Raw genomic sequence first — 23,533 nt, 5'->3', positions numbered from 1 at the left:
AAAAGTCATTCTAGTTCTTCTTTGTGGGATGCCACCACAGCATGGCTTGGTGAGCCAGGTATGTAGGTCCACGCCTAGGCTCTGAACCGGTGAACTCCAGGCCACCAAAGCAGAGTGCACAAACCTAACCGCTAGGCCACAGGGCCACTCCCATATGTGTTAATTTTTAATAAAAAGTTGGAGGAAACTTCCCCTGCCAATATGAAGCCTAGCCAAAAAAAATTTACATTTATAAAAATGGTATTACCTTGGAAAAAATCTGTAGATTTGCCTATTATTTCAAAAGAGTTTTGATCCAAGCACAATGATTTCTAAGCAATGTAAGTTAAGTGAGTTATTCATACTAAATAATTTCCAAAAAAGCAGTAATAAAAAATCTTGTCAATATTTTACAGCAAAAAAAAATGATATTTAATGTAGGATGTGGGTATATGTTAATACGTTTTATAAAATATGAGACAACTCATAAATATAAAAGTGACTATGGGTTTCTTAAAATGAACCAGGCCCAAACTGGACTTGAACATGCAACACCCCTTCCAATGCCCGCTGAACATGAACATCTCTGTCACATACTTTCTGCCCTCTGGATTTCTGAGGTATAACCATAATATCTCCTACTCACTAAACGTCTTCTATGTGCGAGGCACCATGAAACGATCTTCACAAGCATCATCTCACCAAAACCTCATCATACCTCCACGAGTTAAGGACTATTGTTATACCCATTTTACAAAGAAGGAAAACTGAGGGTCCAGTTGTCTAAGGTCACACAGCTAGCCCATGGTAGAGCTGGGATGGAAGTCTGCATCCATGCAACCCCTTGTAACTATGCGTTGCTGCTGGAGGACAGGCAGACCCAAAGTCCCCTGGAGTGGTCACTAACGCTATTGGTTGGAATTTTCAGGTAAGGAGGTGGTTCTGTGATCAGTTGGTGAGAAAGATGGACATTTTGGAGCTGGGATCTTTTCATCACGTCACTTAATTCACACCTTGAGATGCACCTATTCTTCACAGCAGAGAGTTGGCCCAGATCCAAAATAGCACCGAGGAAAATGCAATCCAAATTTAGAACTCTTCAAGAGCATCCCACTGTAGATGTGTTGAGGGAGAGGTTGTTCTCATAAGAAGTGACCGACATTCTCTGAATGAAGAGACACAAACCCATGGCATTAATCTTGTCATTTCCCTGCTTACATTATTTAGTGAGTTCCCATAGCCTGCTGGGAAATAGAAACCAGTTGCAGCAAATTAAGCAGACTGCCAGGAAGGTTGGGATCAAGGGAAGCAAGCTGTGGTCAAGACCCTGCCAGCGTTTATGTTTCTGATGTCATCGAGGTTGGCATTGTAACCATGGATGCTGGAAGCTTGGCTGCTGGGTTCCACCACCCATGGCTGCTTAGCCACACGCCACTGGACTCTCAATTCTTGATTCTGCTGCAGTCACTGCAAAATCATCACTGGCTGTTTGGCTTTTTGCTTTGGTCTCTCAATCCCACCAGGGCTCAGTGGGAGCATTTGATTGGCAAAGCTGAGGTCACGTTCCTAGGTTCTATCCACCAGCCAGTAGGGAGAAGATTCATCTGTTCCCTTTAGCTTTAACATTGTGTGTGGGTGTATTAGTCAGGGTTCTCCAGAGAAACAGAACCAATAAGATCGACCTCTCTCTCGCTCTCTCTTATATGTATTTGTATGTATATGTGCATGTGTATATGTATATGTATACACAGCCAGGCAGGTGAAGTCCCCTTTTGCTTGGCCTTTTTGTTCTATTCAGGTCTTCAGTTCATTGGATGAGGCCCATCCACATTAGGGAGGACAATCTGCTTTATTCAGCATACCTATTCAATTGCTAGTCTTATCCAAAAATACCCTCACCTAGAATAATATTTGACCAAAGGGCTGGGCACCACATGACCAGTGAAGTTAAACATAAAATTAACCATCACTGCGGGCCTAGAGTTTTTATTTAGTTTTGATTACTTGTCAAAGTTTTCAATTCATTCAGACATAGACTTCATGCATCCTGGCTTTCTTTGCCAGAGAAGTTCTTGGAGTCTCGTGTGGCTGTGTGCACGCGTGCACGTGTATAGTTTGTTTGTTGTGAGATGGTTTCGGCTGTCTCAGTTTCAGCTTCTGCACTTTCTCATATGACCCAGTCTGGCTACTAGCTCTCCAGCCTCCATGACTGTAACTGGGACAAGAATCTCAGCGGGGCTCCAGGATTCCCCACCTGCTCGCCACTCTGCCTTTGATTTCTCTGTCTTTTCTGTAATTTGAGGAGTCATCCATATTTTGATTCAGATAGATATGTATTGAAACTTTAACACAAACTGAAACTCTAACAGATAACTTTATCTGGCATTTTCTATGTAGCAGAATTGAAGTCCCTCATAATTAGACTTTCTTGCCAGAAATCTCCCACCGTATATTTTTAAAACATTCTTTTATATTTAAGGCAAATGATAGTGACTTTCCACTTTTTGTAATGATAAAAACGCTTACTTTTAAAATAAACTTATTTAGGAAAACAGCAAGTAACTATCAGAACAGGTGTTACATAGATAACAAATATCAGTAGAGGACAAAGTAAGTGTGAAACACAACTCTAGCTCAGCCGCCTGGCACACAGGAAGCCCGCAGTAAGTACTTGATGATTAAATGAGTAAATGGGAAAAAACACTACTCTAACCAAAAGTTTTCTTTCTTCAACTGTATAGGCATCAAAAGCAGTGCTGTCCACACTATGAAATTCTTAGAAAGTTTTCTTCATCAACATTTGACATTTAAATCAACTATGTTCACTAAAAATCTGATAATGTGATATCTTTTATAAGCAGGAATGTTGGTTTATTGTTTAATGAAAACAAGTAATTTATATGAAATTAAAGACAGGCAAAATATATCTATGTTAATAAAAATCGGAATAGCAGTTGCTTATCGGTTGTGGTGGCGGACTGGAAGTGGGCGTGAGGGGACTTCCAGGGGTGATGCAAATCCTTTATATCTTGATTGGGGTGTGGATAAATGAGTACATACATTTGTCAAAACTCATCTAATAGTCATTTCAGAGTGTGTATGTATTTCGCTGTATGTAAACTTTACTTCAATTTAAAAAGTATAATAGAGGTAACTGAAAAAAAAAAGGAGCAGAGTCCAACAGAATTTTCTTTTCTTTTTTTTTTTTTTTTTAAAGATTGGCACCTGGGCTAACACCTGTTGCCAATCTCTTTTTTTTTTTCCTGCTTTATCTCCCCAACCCCACCCCATACATAGTTGTATATCTTAGTGGCAGGTCCTTCTAGTTGTGGGATGTGGGACGCCGCCTCAATGTGGCCTGACGAGCGATGCCATGTCCACGCCCAGGATCTGAACCCTGGGCTGCCACAGCAGAGCGCGGGAGCTTAACCACTTGGCCACGGAGCCGGCAAACAACAGAATTTTCTGTAATGATAGGAAAGTTCTTTTATTCTGTCCAATGTGGCAGCCACCACCCCAGCCATATGTGACAACTGAGCACTTGATATGTGCCTGCTGCAACTGAGGAACTGACTTTTTAACACTATTTAATTTTAATTAGTTGAAATTTAAGTTTATATAGCCACATGTGGCTAGTGGCTACCATACTGACAGCACAGTTCTAGAACCTCTCATTTTCAGTTGCACATTGACATGACCTAAGGAGCTTTAAAAATATACCACAGCCCAGCCCCCGTGCTAGACCAGTTAAATCAGGATCTCAAGCTGCTGTGGTCCAGTCTCTGATTTGTTTTCATTATGGGAAGCTTACCTCTTCTTTCTTTAATGTTATTTTTTAACAAAAAAATCAACAAATATAGACATTGTATACTAAGTGTGAAACCCAGCCTTCATCAGTAAAAGCCACAGAAAATCTGGTTACTTATTCAAGACTAATGTCCTGGTGGCAACTCTACTGGATAGATTCAGAATATTTCTAAATGAATATCTTATGATTTCATTTGACCAGTTTCAATATTGATGGCTTTCCCTCTCCTTGATCATTTAATTCTCCTAGATACTCTGAGATAGGCAGAACAGAGGCAAATACCATGATTCTATGGACAAAGATTCAGCGAGGTTCAACAATTTGCAGAGAGTCACATGGTTGATGAGGGGACAAAATTAAAAGTCAGGCCTTCTGGTGGCTAGTACAATGTTATTTTTATTCCACAGTGAGACAAACAACTACTTAAGTGAAATGAATTAATATAGTGTTAAGGCTGGAAATTCTTTCCCTAGTTCTGTTTACACCTACAGTTCTAAATATGGAGGATGGAAAACACATTTCCAAATCTGTTTAAGAGTAATGTTTCATAAACAGAACACTATTGTCTAATGTTATATGTTCAGTTAAACTTTATTTTACTCAGTCAAAATTAGGAAAACCTGGATTCATCTAAATGTAAACAGGTACAAAATTTTTAGAGTGCAATTTGAACACACATATCAAAAGCCATAAACATGACCATACTCTGACTCAGTAATTCTGAGACTCAGCATCTTTCCTAAGAGGCAATGGGAGATTGATTAGTCAAAGAGTATTATTAATGATTTCATTACAAAGCTACCAAAAGCCTTGGAAGCATAGTTACATCAATAACAGAAGAAGAGTCAACTATATGATAATACATCCTTAAAATGAAATATTATGCTGTAATTCAAAATCTCAGGTTTTGTGGAATTCTTTTTATTTTAATTATTTTTTTCTGCTGAGGGGGATTAGCCCTGAGTTAACATCTGTGCCAATCTTCATCTGTTTATACATGGGTCGCTGCCACAGCATGGCTAAGAAGTGGTGTAGGTCCGAGCCCAGGATCCTAACTCATGAACTCAGGCTGCTGAAGTAGAGCACGCCAAACGTAACCACTAGGCCATGGGGCTGGCCTCCAAAATCTCAAGTTTTAAGGTCAACTAATGGCATTGGAAATTGTTCATATTAACATTAAGTGAAAAAAATACAAAATTGCATAGAGTATGATGCACACAGGCTGTAGAAAAAAAAGACTAAAAGCAAGGTTGTAGAGCAACAGAATCTCTTACCCATTCTCAGCAAGTGTAAGTTTGAATAACAGCTTAGCATTTCCTAGAAAAGTTAAACATGAGCCTACTCTTACACTCAATACTTCCACTACTAGGCATGCCCCTGAGTTTTGACCAATGGGTAGCTTTTGAAAATCAATTTAGTGGGTTGCAAGCAGCATTAATTTTTAACAAAATAGATCAGCATAAAGGATAATATCGTGCTGTAAATTTTTGTTTCAGTTATAAACACATGCGTGTCTGTGTTTCACACTTTAATTAATTAATTAATTAATTACTCTTGGCCATGATAAAGAGTTTAAAAGCCATTGATCATCCTAGAGAAACTCTTGTACATATGTCCCAAGAAAGGAATCTTACCAGGAGACAAGTACAGAATGTTCATAATGATTGGAAACAAACCTCAATGTCCTTTAACAGTACAATGGATTAAAAGATAATTAGCATGCTTGGCCCCCACCCACTAAATGCCAATGCAAACAGTCATTTTCACAACAAAAATGCCCCCTTATCATTCTCTGTTGACAACTTCTGGCTAACACTTTGTAAGCACTCGGAGATTACTTGTTGAATAAATAAACTAATACAAAGATAAAATAGCTGTTCCTGTGCTGGTCAGAACTAATGATTAAAAGTATTGAATTAGGCTAAAGGCTAATAATAGCCCGGGTTTTGTGAAGAAATTTACCATTGCATGATTTGCTTAGTTTCTGAGGGGTTCTTTATTCACCTATCCTTTCAGTCATCATTCAGAAAATATTTATTGAGTGCTTACTATGGATTAAGCTCCTCCTAAGTACTGAATGAACTGGACAGGCAAGGTTCTTGGCCTCAAGGGGCTTACATTCTAAATAAGATCCTATTAACCAAGGAGCAAATGGATGGGAGGATTTCCTACTTCTGTATATTATTAAACAGTGTTCTTTACACACTATTCCATCCCCATTGTTACTTCATACTTTCTGGTTGCTCATGTGGTGGCAGAAACCAAAGGGCCTACCTTTTTCAGGGTCTAGACGTAGGGAATCAACAAAAACTAAGCTACTAAAAACATCTCATTTTTCTGGAATGAACAAAAATTTATATTTCTCAAATTCCATTAATGCCCACAAACACTAAAGTAGACAGAATCAGAAAATGGCACAACGGTAATTTTTGGTAGATAAATTGCTATATATGTACTAAAGAAATGAAATAGCAAACTCAGTGAAGGTCACTCATAGCCTGGTATCATGACCCGGTAACTATAGTAAATAGTCTACTCTATGTTCTAATGAAGGAGAAATGTGAATAAGGCAAATAGGACACATGTGCTGAGTCGTAAAATTCTACCCCCTGCCAAAGAGATCTCTCTAACCACACCCTCTTCCAACACACACACATCACACACACACACACACACACATTCACTCAATTAAATTTTGGGTGTTATTCTCCATAAAGCATATTTCAAGTAATCAAAAAGCAACAGAAAGAAAATAATTTAGCTCATTGAATATTAAGTTATGAGCCATTGTAGAAGTAGGAAGGACTTATTTCAGGAATAAGGTACGAACACATACTTGGAGCTTTCTGGAAGTCCACGCTACCCCAGATTCATTCAACATGCAACAAGATGTTCACTGAGCTTCCACATGTGCTGGACTCCTATTACTCAAACGTCTTGAGGAAGGGCACAAAATCCTCAACCAGGTATTTTCAGATACTGTACCTGAGGCTAGACTAGCCAAGTATCTTCTCAAACTTCTGACTCAAAGTTCTGAAACCAAAAGTAACTAAAAATGAAATAGCTCTTCTCTGGTATTTAACTTTTCTTGTTTAAATAACTTTATCCATATGAGGTAAAACTTGCTATTTCATGAAAAATTGATAAAGAAAATCCAACTTGAACCTGTTTAAACAAAACGGAGAAATTTGTGAAAAGTCTATAAGTAAATTTGGCCTCAAGCTTGACTGGCGCCAGGGACTCAAATGATGTGCTAAGAGCCAAGTGTCTGATATATTAGCTCTGTTGCCTTCTTTCTTAGATTCCACATGGTTAGAAAGATGGCTGCCCACAGTGCAGTTTCTTATATTTTCCCCTACATAATGAAGGTTCTGGGCCTGGCTCTCATTGGTCCATACTGGGTCACATGTCATAGGAATGCTATATTTGATTGGCCAGTCTGAGTCACATGTCCATCCCTGGAATTAGGGATAGAGTCAACTCCAGTTGAAGCACTTAGGCTGAGAGTGGCAGAAGGTATTGTTCTCTCAGACCTCAGAATAGCATTAACTGAGAGACAGGAAAATACATACTGGGTAGGTAGAAAAGAGCACGTGTTCATCACAGACAATAAGCTTATGTCTCCCAGAAGGAGATAAGAATTTCCATTTGTAAGTGTGGTGCTGCTGCAGAAAGGCTGTGGATTAGAAGTCAAAATTTCTTAGTTCTAATGTTAGCTCAACTGATTTAAGCTACATGACAGAGTTCTTGTAAGAAGTAAATAACTATGCAGTCAAAGCGTTTCATTAACATATGAGTAATACTTCATAGTTAAATACTGTCATTATTATCCAAGGAGCTGAGAATGTATCCCTTGGAATGGTACTTTTAAAAATATCTGAATTCCATCAAAGCAACTCCAGCAACAAAGTATATGAACATAACAAAGTAATTGTAGTAGGTATTGTATGTTCCCCACATCCCTTTCTCTTGTTAAACAGAACCCAACTTTTCTTTATGAAATCCACTCACCTCCATAGTGCCATCTGCTTCACTAAACTGTGATGGCAATGCTATCTTGTGGCTCTACCATCCGCTAGGACCTTGGAGTTATCTAACCCAGCCAACAGAGAAGATTCAAGACAGTAGGAAAAGAGCACTCCTCTTAACTACCTTACCTCAGAAGTAACACTCATCACTTCTGCTCACATTTCATTTGTCAGAACTAGATACACACTTGACCAAGAAGCAAGAAGCACTAGGAAATATAGTCCCTATCTGGTCAACCACTTCTAAGGGCCAACTCTATTCCATGGAAGGTGGAACACAGTTAGCTGTGTCTACTGTGTTGACTGAGACAGTAGTCAACACCGGGACAAACTCTTGTCAAGGGAAAGGAAAGGAGGTAGAAAATCTTCAAGTCAAGACAGTCTTGTATTAGTTTCCTGCTAATACAGGCTGCTGTAACAAATTATTATGAACTCGGTGGCTTAAAAACAACAGAAGTATATTCTTTTTTAGTTTCGGAGGCCAGAAGTCTCAAATCAATGTGTCGGTAGGGCTGCATTCCCTCTGAAGGCTCAAGGGGAGAATCTTTCCTTATGTCTTACCTCTTACCTCAAAGAACAAGGAGCTTTTTGGTGACTCCTTGGCTTGAGCCTTCACTCTCCACTCTCTGCTCCAACTTCACACGATTTTCTTCTCTGTGTCTGTGTCTTCTCTCCTTCTTCTCTGTGCCTGTGTGTTCTCTTCTAAGGACACTTGTCATTGGACTTAGGGTCTACCCTAATCCAAGATGATCTCATGTCAAAGTCCTTAACTTAATCAAATCTTCAAAGATCCTTTGTCCAAATAAAGTCACATTCACAGATTCTGGCTGGATATGTATCTTTTTGGAGGGAGGGGAGGGGAGAGAAGGGGGAAGGTCATCATCCAAGCCACTACATGTCCTTGCAAGCACTAGGATGGTTTAGGTTTAGTTGTATACTCTCCACCCGGCTAAAAAGATGAATTCACACAGTTTCATGTAACTAAGATGTTACAAAACTAGTTCTTCACATAAGAAGGTGCATGTTGTACAAGAGCAACAGATATCATTGTTAGAGGACTATCCACATACAGAAATTAATAACAGTTGTCAGTACCATTTATTTTGGCTTTTATTAATTTATTATATCTGTTTATGCAGAAGGGGCTGTGGTGAAATATGCAAGCAAATGAGATGGATCTTGGTTCAGATACAAGCTCAGCTATTTATTAGATACACGATCTTGGGAAAGTTATTTAACCTTCTTAAGCCTCATCTTTCTCATACATAAAATGGAGAAAATTGAATCCCACAAGATGACTTTGATTGCAAGGAATAGAAAAATGTCTTAACAATAAAAAATACTACCTCACATAATTCGAAGTCCCAGGATAGGACAAGGTGAAGATGTGGTCTGCATAATTGTTCACTGATTATCCTAAGTCTCCACATTCTTGCTTTCACTTCACTCTGACATCATCAGCACCACCTTCAACCTAACACTCTTCTTGTCATGACTATTACAAATCCATATCCAGACAAGATGACATCCAGAGGAAGAAGAAATACTGTGTCTTCCTATAACTCTTTCTAATGAGGAAGGAAGACTTTCTAATAACCCACCGAGTATGTCTTCCCTTCCTGTATCTTTGGCTGAATTGAGTCACATGCCCACCAGCCCACCTTGGCAAAGTAGATGGAATGACCATGAATGACTTACAGTCATTAAGTGTAGAAGAGATGTTGAGGACTCAACCACAAATGCCTAATACAATTACCTACCCCTGCTTTCCCAAATGAATAGCTGATGAATAAATATGTATTCACCAAGCATGTTTCCTGGCACTTAGAAGGCATTAAAATCATGGCAGCCTATATCTATTAAATAAATTTAATGCATAATTAATAATCTTCCAAAACAGACAACACAGACCCTTGATATGTTCACTGGTGAATTTTACCAAACATTTAATGAAGAAATAATACCAATTCTCTGCAATCTCTTCCAGAAGACAGTAGCAGAGGAAAAACTTTGTAACTGATTCTATAAGGTTAGCATCACTCTAGCACTAAAACCAGACAAAGATATTACAAGAAAAGAAAATTACAGACCACTATCTCTCATGAACATAGATGCAAAAATTCTTAACAAAATATTAACAAATCAAATCCAACAAAGTGTAAAAAGAATTATACGCCATGACCAAATAGGATTTACCCTAGGTTTGCAAGACTGGTTCAGCATTTGAAAATCAATTAATATAACCCATCACATTGACAGGCTAAAAAATAAAGTTTACATGATCATATTAATAGATGTAGAAAAAAGCATTTGACAAAATCCAATATTCATTCATGATAAAAACTCTCTATAAACTTGGAAGAGAGGGGAACTTTCACAACTTGATAAAAAATATCTACAAAAAAACCCTACAGCTAACATCATACTTAATAATGAGAAACTCAAAGTTTTTCCACTAAGATCAAGAACAAGGCCAGGATGTCCCCTCTTGCCATTTCTTTTCAACATTGTACTGGACGTCCTAGCCAATGCAATATGATAAGAAAAGGAAATAAAGTTATAAAGATTGAGAAGGAAGAAATAAAGCTGTTTTCAGATGACATGATTGTCTGTGTAGAAAATCAAGAAGAATCAACACAAAAACTCCTGGAACTGATAAGCAGTTATGACAAGGTTGCAGAATACAAGGCTAATATACTAAAATCAATCACCTCCTATGTACTATATTCCTGAATAAGTGGAATTTGAACTTAAAAATACATTACTGTTTACATTAGCATCCCCCAAAATAAAATTCTCAGGTATAAATCTAATGTAATATGTAAAAGATCTATATAACAAAAACTACAAAGCTCGATGAACAAAATCAAAGAACTAAATAAATGGAGAGATAGTCCATGTTCATGGATAAGAATGCTCAATATTGTCAAGATGTCAGATCTTCTAAACTTGATCCACAGATTCAATGCAAATCCTATCAAAATACCAGCATGTTATTATGTGAATAATGACAAACTGATTCTAAAGTTTATATGGAGAGGCAAAAGACCCAGAATAGCTAACACAATATTGAAGGAGAAGAACAAAGTTGGAGAACAGACACTATCCAACTTCAAGACTTACTATAAAGCTCTAGTAATCAAAATGGCATGGTATTGGCAAAAGAATAGACAAATAGATCAATGGAACAGAATAGAGAGCCCAGAAAGAAACCCACACAAAATATAGTCAACTGATCTTTTACAAAGAAGCAAAGGCAATACAATAGAAAAATATATTCTTTTCAACAAATTGTGTTGGAGCATCTGGACATCCACAAGCAAAAGAATGAACCTGGATACAGACCTTATACCCTTCACAAGACTTAACTCCAAAGGTATCATAGACCTAAATGTAAAACACAAAACCATAACACTCCTGGAAGATAACATAGAAGAAAACCTAGTTGACTTTAGGTATGGTGATGACTTTTAGATACAACACCAAAGGCATGCTCCATGAAAGAAATAATTGATAAGCTGGACTTCATTAAAATTAAAAACTTCTGCTCTGTGAAAGACAATGTTAAGAGTATGAGAAGGCAAGTCACAGATCAGGAGAAAATATTTGTAAATGACACACTTATCTGATAAAGAACTGTTATTCAAAATATATGAAGAACTTTTCAAAGAAAATGAACAACCCAATTGAAAAATGGCAAAAGATCTGAAAAGACACCTCGCCAAAGAAGATATAGAGATGGCCAGTAAGCATACGAAAAGACATTCAGCACTATATGTCATCAGGGAAATGCAAATTAAAACAACAGTGAAATATAACCTCATGCCTATTAGAATAGCCAAAATCCAAAACACTGACAACACCAAATGCTGGTGAGGATGAGGAGGAACAGAAACTCTCATTTATTACTGGTGGAATGCAAAATGATATAGTCACTTCACAAGACAGTTTGGTGATTTCCTACAAAACTAAACATACCCTTACCATATGATCCAGCAATCATGCTTCTTGGTATTTACCCAAATGAATTGAAGACATATTTGCACAAAAACCTGAACATGGGTCTTTATAGCAGCTTTATTCATAATTTTTAAAATTTGGAAGGAACCAAGATGTCCTTTAGTAGGTGAATGGGTAAATAAACTGTGATATATCTATACAATGGAATATTATTCAGTGCTAAAAATAAATGAGCTATTGAGCCATGAAAAGACACAGAGGAAACCTAAATGCATATTACTAGATGAAGGAAGCCAATCTGAAAAGCCTACATCCTATATGATTCAAACTGTATGACATTCTGGAAAAGGCAAAACTATGGAGATAGTAAAAGAGATCAGTGGTTAGCAGGGGTTGTGGGGAAGGAGGGATGAATAGGTAGAGTACAGAGGGTTTTTAGGGCATTGAAACTTTTCTGTATGACACTACAATGATGGATACATGTCATTATATATTTGTCAAAACTCACAGAATGCAAGGCCTGCCCGGTGGTGTAGTAGTTAAGTTTGCACACTCTGCTTGGGTGGCCCAGGGTTTGTGGGTTCAGATCCCAGGCACAGACCTACACACTGCTCATCAAGCCAAGCTGTGGCAGCAACCCATATACAAAATAGAGGAAGACTGGCACAAATGTTAGCTCAGCGACAATCTTCCTCAAGCAAAAACAGGAAGCTTGGCAACAGATATTAGCTCAGGGCCAATCTTCTTCCCCGCCCCCATACCCCCACAAAATCCAAAGAATTTACAACACCAAGAGCGAATCCTAGTATAAACGATGGACTCTGAGTGATAATGATGTGTCAGTGTAGGTTTATCGATTGTAAAAAATACACCACTGTCGGGGCTGGCCCCGTGGCCGAGTGGTTGAGTTCACGCGCTCTGCTGCAGGCAACCCAGTGTTTCGTTGGTTCGGGTCCTGGGCGCGGACATGGCACTGCTCATCGAGCCGTGCTGGGGCGGCGTCCCACATGCCACAACTGGAGGGACTCACAGCGAAGAGTATGCAACTGTGTACCAGGGGGCTTTGGGGAGAAAAAAGAAAAAAATAAAATCTTAAAAAAAAAAAAATACACCACTGTGGTGTAGGATGTCCATGATGGAGGAAGTTGAGTGCATGTGGGGACAGGAAGTATATCGATACTCTCTGTATGTCCCACTCAATTTTACTGTGAACCTAAAACTGCTCTAAAATACAAGTTTATTAATTTTTTAAAAAAAATCACAGTGAACTGCAGCATATCATATACACAAAGTGTATATACATAAAAACATGCAATATTTAATCAACCGCTGCTCACAGCCTATGTAAATCTTATCTTTTCTTTAAATTCTCTCTCAACACTTATCTCTCTGTAAAATCCTTTTTAATTCTCCTTTCCTGTGTAGATCTTCTTCTGCATCTACAGTTCTACAGCTGTAACCCACAGAAAGGAATTATGTCCTCAAAAGATCTACGATTTCTGGCTTTCACATGCGAATGCCTTAATTCATCCTTAAAAACTGTAAGCTGTTTTTTGAAGAATGGGACCGTATTTTTCCATTGCTCTTTGTATTCTTTAGCACCTTGACGTTTTCCCAATAAATGAAGAATAACTGAAAAATTCTTTAAAAGATAGTTTATCCAAACCATTTGAACTCATGCGTGGGAAGAATCTTCCCCTTGGAAATATGGCTGTCAGATCTAAAATAAATCTTTTAATTCCTCACCTTGGAAAGTCTAAATTATACAACATCAGTATATTTGTTGATAGTGTTTCATGCTTACATAAATATTTACATACACAATTTAAATCTAAGTTTTTTACCTCACATCTTATTTTCTGTGCAACATAATCAGTGTGACGGATTAAAGTTTCTAGGAGTAGCACCCAGCTGTTAGGTGCCACAAATATATTAACCCACAAATGTCTATTTGAAGGCGACATTTCTGAAAGAGGCTCCTCACTTCATTTGTGATAAGTCTTAGAGCCTTTCACTCATTATAATTAGATTCAACAGCCAAATAAAACTACCGCATTTAAGGCTGACAACTGAAGGTCATGTTCAAAGTTGGAGGGAGGACATAGCAGAACATATGAGACGGAGTTTCTATAAAAGCTTTCCTTTACCCTTTAGAGTCTTAACACAGAATCCATGGTTTGGGGCTGGTTGTTTCAGTCCTACAGACACTGAAACAAAATCCGTTCCAAGCTGGGAGAGTCTCACATTAAGGGAAAAAATAAGCATTTAAAATTTAAAAAGTTTAAAATGTGCATACTACCCAAAGCAATCGACAGATTCAATGGAATTCATATCAAAACTCCAATGGAATTTTTCACAAAAATAGAACAAAGAATCCTAAAATTTGTATGGAACCACAAAAGATCCCAAATATCCAAAGCAATTTTGAGAAAGAACAACGATGGAGGCATCAAGCTCCCTGATTTCAAACCAAATTACAAAGCTATAGTAATCAAAACAGTATGGTATTGGCATAAAAATAGACACATAGATCAATGAAACAGAATAGAGAGCCCAGAAATAAACCCATGCACATATGGTCAATCAATTCACGATAAAGCAGCCAAGAATATACAATGTGGAAGGGACAGTCTTCAATAAATGAATGGTGCTGGGAAAACTGGACAGCCACATGCAAAAGAATGAAACTGAACCACTATCTTATATCATATACAAAAATTAACTTGAAATGGATTATAGACATGAATGTAAGACCTGAAACCATAAAACTCCTAGAAGAAAACAGGGGGTAAGCTCCTCGGCATCAGTCTTGGTGATGATTTTTTGGATCTGACTCCAAAAGCAAAGGCAACAAAACCAAAAATAAACAAGTGGGGGCCAGCCCAGTGGTGTGGTGGTTGAGTTGGCACTTTCCACTTCAACAGCCTGGGGTTCGCAGGTTCAGATCCTGGGTGCGGACCTACACACCACTCATTGGGCCATGTTGTGGCAGCATCCCACATATAAAATAGAGGAAGATTGGCACAGATGTTGGCTTGGGCACAATCTTCCTCAGGCAAAAAGAGGAAGATTGGCACCAGATGTTAGCTCAGGGCCAATCTTCCTCACCAAAATAAATAAATAAAATAAAATAAACAAGTGGGACTACATTAAACTAAAAAGCTTATGTATAGCAAAGGAAATAAAAATCAAAATGAAAAGGCAACCTACTGAATGGGAGAAAATATTTTCCAATCGTACATCTCATATAGGGTTAATATCCAAAATATATAAAGAACTTATACAACTCAATAGCAGAAATCAAACAATCTGATTAAAAAATGGGCAAACGATTTGAAAAGACATTTTTCCAAAGAAGACATAGAGGTGGCCACAGGTACTGAAAAGATGCTCAACATCACTAATCATCAGAGAAATGCAAATCAAAACCACAATGAGATATCCCATACAGCTATTAAAATGGCTATTGCCAAAAGACAAGAAATTGCAAGTATTGGCAAGGATGTGGAGAAAAGGGAACACCTGTGCACTGTTGGTGGGAATGTAAATTGGTGCAGCTTCTATGGAAAACAGTATGGAAGTTCCTCAAAAAATTAAAAATAGAACTACCATATGACCCAGCAATTCCACTTCTGGGTATCTAATCGAAGAAAGAGAAAACACTAATTTGAAAATATATATGCACTCCCACATTCATTGCATCATTGTTTACAATGACTAAGATATTGAAACAACTTAAGTGCCCATTGATGGATAAATGGATAAAGAAGAGATGAGATACATATACACATGATGGAGTATTATTCAGCCATAAAAAAGAATGAAATGTTGCCATTTGTGACAAAATGGATGGACCCTGAGGGTATTATGCTAAGTGAAATAAATCAGACAGAGAAAGACAAATACCATATGATCTCACTTGTATGTTCAATTAAAAAAACAAAAACAAGCTCATAGATACAGAGAATGGAGGTGGGGGATGGGCAAAATGTGTGACGGGGGTCAAAAGTTATCAACTTCCAGTTATAAAATAAATAGGTCATGGGGATGTAATGTACAACATGGTAACTATAGTTAATAATACTGTATTGCTCAATTGAAAGCTGCTAAGAGAGTAAATCTTAAAAAGAAAAAAATTCAACTATGTATGATGATGGATGTTAACTAGACTTATTGTGGTGATCATTTTGTATCTATACAAATATCAAATTATTATGTTTTACACCTGAAACAAATATAATTTTATATATCACTTATACCTCAATAAGAAAAATTAAAACAATTACAACCACTATACTTTATTGGTTGTACCTACAAGCAGAGTAGTTTTAAAACATTTGTAGGCAGCGGGCTAGCTTCTTTCTGAGATCCCAAACCTTCATTACATCAAAGATATTAAAACATACTCGCAACTCTCCATAAATCTAATTTTTGAATTTTGAAAGGGGTATGACCATTTTTAACATACTTTTTTTGAGGCCGGCTTGGTGGTGCAGCGGTTCAGTGCGCACATTCCGCCTTGGCCGTCCGGGGTTCGCTGGCTGGGATCCCGGCTGCGGACGCAGCACCGCTTGGCAAGCCATGCTGTGGCAGGCGTCCCACAAATAAAGTAGAGAAAGATGGGCATGGATGTTAGCTCAGGGCCAGTCTTCCTCAGCAAAAAAAAAAAAAAAAAAGAGGAGGATTGGCAGATGTTAGCTCAGGGTTGAGCTTCCTCAAAAAAAATTAAAAAACCATACTGTTTTCAAGGTAAGTCCATTAAAAGCTGGTAGGCTGTGAGCACTGAGCCTATACTACTTAATGAATAAAATGGCCCGTCTATCTCAGGTGATTTGCCAGGGTTGTGCCTTTACAACACCCTTTACGGTGTTGTAAACGATTGTTGAAAATGATTCCTTTATGGTAGGAATCATTTTCTTTATTTTACAGATGAAGAAATTGAGCTAGAAGAGCCTAAGGAACATTCCCAGGATCATCAGATCAATATAGAGCAGAGTCAAGATCCAATTTGGTCTGGCCTCTGAGCCCTGGATCTTTTCCTCCATCTTCTGCCTTTCAAGGGAATTTGGGTCTTCAGAAACCTCCTTATCCTGTACTGCAATCTGAACAGCTAATCAACATTTATTGCCTATAATTTAACAGTAAATTAGTCATCTGCCTTGGGGCTGCAGTTTCATACGTGGGTATCTGACTTTTGACACAGGTGTCATATCTTCTCCTAACCACACTGTAAGCATTTGGGCACACAGAGCTAATTCTCTCGCTATTATCCTCCGCTTTCCAGCATCTGGCCTGCATGCCTTGAAAAGGGAAGGCATAGTAACATTGTGAAGGATCACATAACTTTTTGCTAACAATAAATGTTAAGTTGCTACGTGAAACTCAAGCGACGCCCTAGTTTTCTGTAAATATAATTGCATAGAGTTAAAAGTAAAATTGTTGTATGACAATTTATTGTATGTATCATACGTTAAACTGTTCAAATATAAACATGGCCCTATAAATGCTACCAAAATAGACTACTCCTGCTTCCCTGGAGGTTTGGGTGGAAGGAAATGATCTCAGTAGCCACTATATAGAGATTGTGTTTGAACAGAGGGATGGGAGAAAGATGATTGTTTCTCTGAGAGACAGAATCATCCTCAAGTAGGTGGGAAAATATTAATTTAAAGAGACTATGTCTCAACGATTCTAACATAATAACATAGGTAATGTCTATATTTCCTTTTAAATTTTTATTTTAACATAATTACAGACTTCAAGTAAAATATTGCAAGATAGTAAAAAAAAATTTCCGTATAGCCTTTTATCCTTTACCCAAATTAGCCAAATGTAAATTTTGCCATATTTACTTTATCTTTGTCTCTCGCTCCCCTGCCTTCTCTGTATGTACACACATACACAATACTTTCTCCCTCTGAGTTTGAGATTAAGCATTGACAGGAGACCCCTTTGCACCTGAATATATTTGTGTGCATTTCCTAAAAGCAAGAGCACGTCTTAAATAACCACAATACAATTATCACAATCAGGAAATTAATATTAATACAGTATCATTTCCTAACTGACAAACTTTATGCATATTTGCCAGTTGTGCCAATTAATATCCTTTACAGGAAAAGAAGATCCCAGATCATGAATTGTCTTCAGTTCTGTCTTTTTCACCCTGGAATGGTTCCACAGTATTTGTGTTTTATGACACTGATATTTTTTTAACCGTATGGGTGAGACCATTTGACCTTTATCTGATGTTTCATGATGTGATTAGGTCTGCACTTTCTGCAGGAATCAGTGATATTGTGATAGTCTCAGTGCACCATCTCAGGAGGCACTTGGTGCCAATTTGTCCCATTAATTGTGAATGTTTAACTTTGATCTTGTGTTAATATGGCTATTGCCAGGTTTCTATACTATAAAGTTATTATTTTTCCCCTTGGAACTAATAAGTGCCCTTGGAACTAATAAGGATCTCATGGAGGAGATATAAATCCATCTTAAAAATATTACTTTAAATCTCAGAAATTTATATATCAAATACTCTCCCCATTTTTGTTCTCATTAGTATAGTAAAAGCTATCTACAACCCTGAATTTTCAATCACTCAAAAAGAATTCCACTGTATTTGGAGTACTCACGTGTTTTAAATGATATTAAATCAGTGTATATCTATTCTATCTAAAATATAAACTTTTCCCATACACTTTTAAGGGCAAAAATATCCTCACAGCTATAGGTTAATAGTGGCTTGATGAAGGATAAAACATTTCTACTTTTATAATCCTTCCTCTTCTTGAAACTAGAATTCTATTCATCCAAAAAAATTTAGATGGCAACTGATTGTAATTCAATGTAAGGCAAGGTCTGGTAATGTTTTCTAGGAAATGTTTATTTTGAAAAAGTGCTTATTGGCACATTTTATCCTACAGCATTACATATAATCTAATTGCAGAAAAATTCAACATTGGGGATATTTCAGAATAACGACTTTCTGTTGGGTAAAGCAAAAAAAAAAAAAACAAACCATTGGCTTATAGACATGTCTATAGAGAAACGCCTCAGAAATATTGTTATTTAATAAAGAAATCTATGAGTGTGGCAAAGCTCATTCTGACTGCTCCACGGATTATGGCTTAGAGTGGGGGAAGGAGTTGAAATAGCGAGACCACATAGGAGCTTGTTGAGCTAATCCATAGAAGAGATGATGATAACACCAATTCAAGATATAATTCAGAGGATGAAGCAACGGGAGTTGATGAATATTTGGATATAAGGCGTAAGAGTAAAATACAGGGAGATGTCAGAAGAAGCCTCTGGATTTAATTTGAACAACTGTATAGACAGGTTGCCTTTTACCAAGAGGGGTAAACTGGGGAGGTAGGAGGAGTTTTGCACATGGTGCTTTTGGGATGCCACTGAGGCATCCCAGTGGATATGTTCAGGAGGCATTTAGATGTACAAGTGTGGAGCACAGAAAAGAGGTCAGGGTGGAGCCACTGTACTAAGTGCTCTTGTGTGTTGACATTAATTTGGTACTTTCTATTTTTCAATTAGGTTCCAGAAAATGGAAGCTTTTTAAATTCTCACAACCACCATGTTAAACAGATGAAGTGAGCATGAACCAGTTTTACAATGCAATGAAATACTACTCTGCAATAAAAAGGAATGTTACACTCAGCATATGAGTCTCATATGAATCTCATACGCATTATGATGAGTGAAAGAAGCCAGAGTCAAAAGGTTACATACTGTATCATTCCATTAATATGACTTCCTGGAAAGACAAAGCTATGGAGGTGAAGAAGAGATCAATGGCTGCCAAGGGTTAGAGTTGGGTTGGATTTGACTACAAAGTGGCAGCATGAGAAAATTTCTTTGAAGATGAGGTTAATTGTTCTATATCTTGATTGTGGTGGCTATAAAGCTCTACGGTTTTGTCGAAACTCACAGAACCATACAAGTAAAAAGAGAATTTTAATGTGTGCACATTTCTGAGTGTCCATTAAAAGGATCTTAAGCAGGAGAGTGTGTTTTATAAAGATCACTCTGGCTCCAGTGTGAAGAATGGATGAGATGCATCAAACACCAGAGGCGGGAGGCTTGGTTGGGGGCTGTTGCGCTAATCTAGTAAGACACGACTATAGCCTGAACGAGGGCAGTAACAACGAGGATGGACAGAAGTAGGTGGGTTTGAGGGATACTACGTGGTAAAACTGGCAGGGGATCAGGAATACGAGAATGCTCATGTCTTTCACTTGAGCAAGTGGATGGATAGTGAGGTCATTCACCAGGAGAAAACCGGACATGAAAAAGATTTTAGAGGGAGAGCAGTAGCTCCGTTTGTAAGTTTCTAGGCAGTTATTTACACGGTATCAGGGCTAAAGGAAAATACTTGTATTCTCTCCAAGTAATAGTGCTGAAGAGTGACATAATACACTATATTTATATAACATTTCCAGGAACTGAAAGCAGTTCATAAAAAATGCAAAGTGTATTTTTTCAATTCATTGAATTATTTCTCTTGGAGACATTTCCAGTTTGGGATATGGAGCTTCTGTACATTAATTTGTTGTCTACGCCAAGTTGCAAAACTGATGACTAGACTTTGAATAACAGAGGCAATTACTTAGTTCCCTACAGTAGCTTGAATCTCTCTTTAGCTCATGCCAGTTATCAACCCCACTGAGAATAGGCTCTCCTCTCTAAAGAAAAATAATTAAAAAACTGAGTAGGTTAGATGTTTTCAGAAGTCTTGGAAAGCCTTTATCCAACAATAGGGGCTAAGGTAACCCTTTAAGTTTACAGCTCAAGGACAATGAGGAAAAACATATCTGCCTGTGTCACATACTATTTCTCAGTAGGCTTAATTATGTTTATGCTACTTAACTTAAAGTGACTGGCTGGATTTTTGTTCTCATTAGTGCTGGAAGAGTTGATATGGAGCATGCACTGCAGAGCTAGAAATAGTCATTTTCCTTACTATCTCTTCCAACAAAGCAAAAAGAAGCCAATAAAGCATAGGGCTTCTCAAAGCCACAGATGGCAACACTTGCTCCTATGTCATTTTGCGTTCTTTTAATTGTTTCAGTTGTATAGATCTGATCTTCAAGAACATCATGTTCCTTAAGAACATGTATCTGCTATTTCTGCTGAGTTCTCCCCTGTCCTTGACACAGTGCTGAACATACATTCAAAATTCAAAAAGTATCTACTGAAGTTATGTATCTTAATGATACATCTTGGCAATGAATCTGAAAAGGTTCTTGTGTTTGCTTTCCTTTGAGTCAATATTTAAATATCTTTCTTTCCCCATCTTGGTCTGCTCCATTCTATGCCCCAACCCACAAACCATTCTCTTTACTTCTGTGTCTCTTTCTCGGGTTCCTAAAGGCAGGGAGGAACCTGCTATAAATGTTAGGGAATGAATTCAATTCTTTATGATAGGTGTTTTTAGTATGTTTAGGGGATCCACCTGGGTCTAAGTAGGATTCAGAGTCTGCCTGAATGTGAGGAACTGGTGGTTGTACCGATCCCTCTGGAGAGTTGTCCTTTGTAGGGAAGTGGGGGGAGGGGAACAGGGCCCAGAAGAGATTTTTGTGTGCAGACGTGCTTATCATAGAGGGGAGAAGTGCTGGGACGGAGAGAATAGGATGACATTGGTTGCCTATCCCAGACCCCAGGACTAAGTCTGATTCCTAGGAAGAAGGAAAGGTACAGTAGCAGTACAGTAAACTCATTGCATAATATAGTCTTGAATGATTTTATGAGTCACAGGACTCAAGCAGAGCTACTTTGTGGCTAAGGTAACCAAGTTTATACCTTGATTTAATACCCTAATAACTTTTTGAAAATATCAGCAAAGAAATTTTCAGAATATGATTCCAGGGATTCCATCCTCATGAGAATAATGAGACTAAGTGGTTGAGCAGCAGTTAACCAGGTTAAGACTTGGGAGGGTGGGGAGGACATTTCAGGCAAAGCAGATGGATTGAGCAAAAGCATAAGGAAGAGCTCAATGTTTGAATCTCAGGTAATTCATTTTTGATGGAGCTTGAAGTTACAAGATGAGGAGTAGCAAGGTATGAAAATGAAGAATAATTAGGTCTTCTTTTTTTTAAATTTATTTTGCTGAGGAAGATTGGCCCTGAGCTAACATCTATTGCCAATATTCCTCTTTCCTCCTGCCACGCCCACCACCACCACCACCAGAGCCCCAGTACATAGTTCTAAATCCTGGTTGTAGGTCACTCTAGTTCTCCCATGTGGGATGTCACCATAGCATGGCTTGATGAGTGGTGCATAGGTCCACGCCCAGGATCCAAACTAGTGGACCCCGGGCTGCCCCAGCAGAGCATGTGAACTTAACCAGTCAGCCACAGGGCAGGCCCTGAATAGGCAGGTCCTGCTTGCAATGTCTAAAAGCTGGGATTCCACCTTGTAAGCCAAGGATTGCCAACTCCAGTCCAGTGTTTGTGGCTTCCTAAAGAGCTGTGTAAAGGAGGAGTCTGGGGTTGCATTTGGACTCATCAGGAATATCATGGTCAGAGGGAAGGAAGGAGAGTGATGGTATATATGTCAGGTTCTGATGTTACTGCCTTGCAATGAAGAGCCATGGATGGTCCTTTGCTCCTGGCAGAAGTGGACTTAGACACATACGTTTTACACCACCAGAGTATATTCATTAAATCTGGCCCATTTTTCTAAATCCTGAGAGATTACTGATCGATATTAGGTGATTATATTCACAGGTCACAGTTGTGTCCTCCTGATTCTGTCGAGGCTTTCTAGTAAGGCTGAAATATATGCTGATTTAAATGCCAATAACATTGGTCTCTTCAGATTCCTGAACAATTGACTGGTATAAAGTTCAAGTGAGACACAAGCATCTATAGCCCTTAGTCTTCTCATCTCAATGTGACCTGAAGCTTAATGAATCTCTAAAAGCTGCTTTGAGATGGACCTGCCAATTAGAAAGTCATGTCATCACCTTAGGAGCTAACTCCACGTTAGATACTAGAGCTTAAAGACTTGAGTTCTCATTTTTCGTGATTTCCCTTGGGTTTTCCTGAGATTTGTAAGTCAAGGAAAGATCTCTACTTAAATATAATCAATTATAAACTAGCCAAATCAAAAACCAGAGAATTTTATGTATTTTTTAAAAATTATCTCTAATGCTATTATATGATGCAGATGTCAGGGGAAGGGGAGGCCATCACTAAATCTGACTTTGAGGTGTACGGTCTGAGTAGTGAGCTTAGCAGTGGCATATTGAACCATAACAGAATTCAAGAGGAGAAAGTAGGTAAGAGGAAAAAGACAAGTGATTCAGGTTAGAAATATCTGGCTGTTAAAGTTGAAGCCTTGGTTTGCATTATATCATTATACAAGTATATATTAAGAACTGATCAATAATCTATCCACAATAAACCTCCTTGTAGCTACTTTATAATTAAGGTTTTAAGATTTTATTATTTAATAAATAGTTTCAAATCTTTCAATGTTTTAGTAGGCTTTCCTTTCTAGCCATTTAATTATCTTTATGGCTCTCCACCAAGTTTTCTGTTTCTCTTACATTTTAGCGCACAAAATTGAAGATAGTATGACTTCCAAGGCTGGCAAATTTTGATATTTTGACTTTCTAAATTTTCCCAATTATTTGGATGCACTTATGCTGCCAGTAACTTTCTAGAGTTCTCCATTTGGGCACTGTATCTCAATTGATAGATAGTACCCTGTCCTTTTGGGCCACAATCCTTACTAT

This window comes from Equus przewalskii, chromosome 1, assembly GCF_037783145.1.
Source record: "Equus przewalskii isolate Varuska chromosome 1, EquPr2, whole genome shotgun sequence".
Taxonomy (NCBI): domain Eukaryota; kingdom Metazoa; phylum Chordata; class Mammalia; order Perissodactyla; family Equidae; genus Equus; species Equus przewalskii.
This window is presented reverse-complemented; position numbering follows the sequence as displayed.